This window comes from Cinclus cinclus, chromosome 3 (genome assembly GCF_963662255.1).
Source record: "Cinclus cinclus chromosome 3, bCinCin1.1, whole genome shotgun sequence".
Classification (NCBI taxonomy): Eukaryota; Metazoa; Chordata; class Aves; order Passeriformes; family Cinclidae; genus Cinclus; species Cinclus cinclus.
The window spans coordinates 52,405,426-52,410,048 of NC_085048.1; positions in this window are offsets into that span (position 1 = coordinate 52,405,426).

Consider the following 4,623-nt stretch of genomic DNA (forward strand, 5'->3'; position numbering starts at 1 on the left):
GGCGGCGGCTATCTCTGGGACGCGTCCATCACCGGCGGTGTCCTCCGCCTCCTCCGCCGCCGCCGCCCCGAGAGCTGGGGGAGGAGAACCGGAGAAGCGGTCGGGGTCGGGACGGGGAGGACGGGCTTTCCGGCCACGGCGGCGGCCAGCCTGCCCGCTCCCCGCCGGCCCCCAGCCCTCGCCGGCTCCCAGCCCTGACCCGCGCCCACCTGCGGTGGGAGCGGTCCACCGGTGCGAGTGGGGAGAATCCGGCCGAGGCCGCGCCCCAGAGCCACCCGGAGCTGTTCACGGAAGGGCCCGAAGCGCTCCACTGAGGCTGAGACCTGTTTCCACTCCGCCTGCACCTAGGGGCGTATCCCCAGCCCCGACGCCGAACCTTTCCCCGCCGGACCGCCACACCAGGGATGAATTTCCTTCCACACGCAAACTTCCCTCTCCCTCGTCCTCACCACCAGGCCTGGGTTGCTAATGCACCTGTCTGCCTGCTAAAAGGTTTCGTCCCAGCGTCTATCACAGACGAGTGGTGGAAAGCTACTGTACAAAGGATTGCGCATGTGAAAGCAACAACAGATTTCCCTTCAGCTTTGACAGCGATTCATCCGAGGCAAGGTGACTCGGGAATCGAGGGTCATAAAGGAAAGGAGTTCTGCAATCAGCTTCTAAACACACATTTGCCACAGTTCGTTAACCAGAGGTGCTGTCAGGATTTAAGACCGATTCATGTTTGATACCAGTTATGCAGATCAATGGGTTATATATGACTCAGACATAATCACTCCAGCAGATGTTCAAAACAGAGGAAGCAAGGAATACACCCTCACCCAGAACAAAATTATATGTGGCATTCTCTGAAGGATGCTCACTTAACCATTTGCCTCTATAATGACACAACCAGAGTTTTCACGACCACAACAAATTACGGAAAAGGGCTGTTAAAACCCTTATCATGCTGCTAATGCCCCAAATATATTCTGAAAATAATGGCTATGAGCCACAAATTGTTTTCACACAGCCTTTATTCAGCTCTCCTTAGGGAGAAAGCATGGGCAACAGCAGAAGTGACAGCATTCCTAACATGGCCTGCCCATTCCCTCCTAGAACATGGCTTAACCATTCCCAGCTACAACAGGGAATAAAAAAAAAAGCATGACTGGATAAAATCAGTGTAGAGACTATACCGTGCCCTAACAATTGGTTTACTCCCTGGAACATATTAGACAATGAAGCTGTGTTTGCTTTGCTGTCACTGGCCGGAGGAGTACATACTTTCCTCTCAAATGAACTGTCATTAATAACCTAATTTAAACCAATATTCTGGAAACTAATGCTAAAAATGACACAATTTGGCAGACATTTCCCAAGCATTAATTAGTAGAAAGAAATCATGGGAATGTAGAGCTATAAAACTTGTATGGCAACACTTTATAAAATATTTGCTTTGCATTTCTATTAGCCACTACAAACAGAAATCTCACTCTACTGCTGTTTGGAGCTATACAGGCATGAAATATAAGAAATGTAATTCAAAATAATTGTCAGGAATCCCTGTGCTGTACCTGAATCTTTTAGGGAACTTTCACTGCAACTAAGAAATCTAAGACATCATTCTCAACCGCGACCTGCCAGAAGACGGCCCCTGCCCTGCATACCCCAAAATCCAAGATCGGCTACCGCCTACGGTTAAGTTGGCTGATTTTAGGCATATATATATATATATATACATGTATTATTATAGATTTTTAACTGGAGCAACGAAAGCCCCGTTTGAGAACAAGTCCGACATCTCTGTCCTCACAAAACTCCGCAGCTTGACCTTCTCCCCAGAGGCAAACCCACGTGGCGCCGGGACGCGGCGTCTCCGCAGGTTTTCCTGTCGGGAACAGCTGTTCAGGCGGAAAAAAAAGGCTAAATAAATGGAAGCAAAGGGGAAGCAGTCCGGTGGGTCCACGCGCCTGCGAGGGGCTCTCCCGTGCCCGGAACTTCGGGCAGGGCATCCCCTCGGTCCTGTCCCTTTCGTCCCACCGGCCGTCGGCCTCTGCCCCGCAGAGAATTCGCAAACGCGGCTTAAGATTTGGGAGTGCTTCTGCCTTTTGTCTTGGTTTTTAAAGGAGCGGAGGGGTTTTATGAAGCGTTCCCACCCCCCCCCCCCTCCCCCACCTGACGGGTTTGTCGCATCTGGATCAAGAGTAATATTTCCTTTTTTGGAAAAAAATAAAAAAAACAAGTTTGGATCTAAAGCATCTGCATTACTCACCACCACTTTGTCCGCTGCCCGGCTGAAGAAATGCATGCACGGAGAGCCGGGCACCGCACACGAGGTGCCCGCCGCTGCCAGAGCCTCTCAGGAAAATGAAGCAATATTCATGAGCTGACCTCACTGGGACTGGGAGACGGAAAGGGGGAGGGAAGAGAGCAGCGAAGGGAAGAGAAAGGAAAAGATTAAACGGCGAGAACCCCGCCCAGTCCTGAAGGCTGAATTACGTCCCTTCATCTATCTGCACATGGTGGAATAGGGTTACAGCACAAATGGAGGAACAGGCTGCAAGCAAGGGATGCGCCCGCTTTCGCTTCCCAACGTATGCAGGCAATCGATTATTATCAATTATTTAACGTCCCCTTCAGGGGAACCTGCTCGGGCCGGGCAGGGGTGCCGGGCACCCTCTGTACGGGCAGGGCTGCGGTGACAGAGCTTTCTTTCCTTTGTTCGCCGCCCTCGCTTGCGCCCCTTCGGCAGGAGCCCGCTGCCGCCCGGCGGGGGAGAGACAAAGGCAGCCCCGTCTCTGGGCTGGTGGGGATCATTCCCTCGGGTTATTTACCCTCCTCAACACAAGGACTAACGGGCCGCTGTCCCCTTCGTTACTCGTGTCGCGGCCAAATCTGTTTTACCTCTCTGTTCTATCGTGAGGTGAATTTACCTTTGCTCTGAAGCACCTCAGGAGGCTTTTAAGACTTTGCGCTTGAAGTCTTTCCCAATTACAAACAAAGAAAAACCGGGGGAAGGCTTGCTTGCTTTCCCCTCCCCTCCATCCGAGGAGGGACCCTTGCCATGTGATGGCTGTGTGTGGGAGTGTCACCTGTGTCTGCGAGCACCCAGCAAGAATAGCCCCAAGGGTAGCAGCGCTCCCTTTGGGGTCCCTTTCCCTCCTCCCGCAGCATCTGACAGGGCCGGGGGAGCTGCTGGGCCCTGCCTCAGCACAGGCAGTGTCTTCGCGGAGGGAGGGGCGGCGGACGCTTCCCTCCAGCCGTGGGGAGACTGGGTTTCCGGGCTGGTAACCCCTCCCGAAGGATAATTAAGTGGTGATTTCGTGCCCGTAGGTATACCAGCATATACATACATGCATACGTCTGCACACAAACCGTCTGTACACACGTACACTGTGCATACAGATGTACACAAATATGTGTGCATACACATGTGCTAGCCCGCCTCTAAAGTATACATACATATGCATGGGTTTGTATATTGCATGTACATATAATACACTTATCTCTGAGGTTCTTGTGCAGTCCTTGGGCAAGAGGAGACAGGCTGCCCCCTTTCCAGCTACCCCTCTCCTGACAGTCCTTTCCAGCGCTCCTGATATGCCAAACAGGACTCAACACATCTAAACCAGCATGTCTGGCATGCAGAAAGGTACTTCCCCCATGCAGGTGCATGTCCTCCATACTCAAGTCCTGGGACTACATGAAAGGGATAAATATATGTATGTGATGAGTTGAGGACAATCAGAAAATAGGAAATGGAACATTAACACTAAATAAAGAAATCACTGGGATGATGAAAAGCTGTTTTTAAAATTATTAATATTTAATGGTTTTTTTAGTGTTTTGAAACTCATAAAAAACAGCTGCAATCATACCAAGTAAAGAGAATAATTGGCTGAAAACACGAGGAATGAAAAATAAAAATATTTCTGGAGTTGGAGTTGAGAAAATTTCCTATGAAAGCGCTAGATGGATTCTGCTAGAACATCTAGGTCCTGATCTCAGTGAATATACAGAATAGAAGTATTAAGGTCATCACAACAACATAACATTTCATTTACACAACATCATTCAGAAGGACAAGCACAACAGTCCCTACTTTTAAACACTGGACATTATTTACAATTCTTTCTGTTCACTTGATGGGTGAGTTGCCTGGATGAACTTTCTACAGAAAATTATGTGATGTGATGGCATCTTATACCACCTACAACAAGTTTGATCATGCTTTTGGAAATATACAGATTCTTATTTTCTCATAGCAGTGTCCAAATGAAAACCAGGTCATCAGATTATCTTCACCCACATTGTCAGGCCATATATCCGATAGCAAAGATTGATCTTACGGTGGTAAAAATTGCCAGTTTCTCAGTGTCTTCTGGTACATTTGACTTAATTCTCAAAATCTCCATTCTGTCTAAATATCAGTCCTGGCAGAGTTATAAAAATTGACATGGGCACAAAAATATTCTACTTATATAATTTACTTTTTTGGGGAAAATGGATAAAATCAACACAAGTTAAAGTACTCTTTTTCTAATATAAGATGTATTTCCACTAGGCAGTTTCCTGCCAGATCTCTGTGGACATTTTCTATTACTAACAGATCATGATATAAAAGATACAATAATTATATCT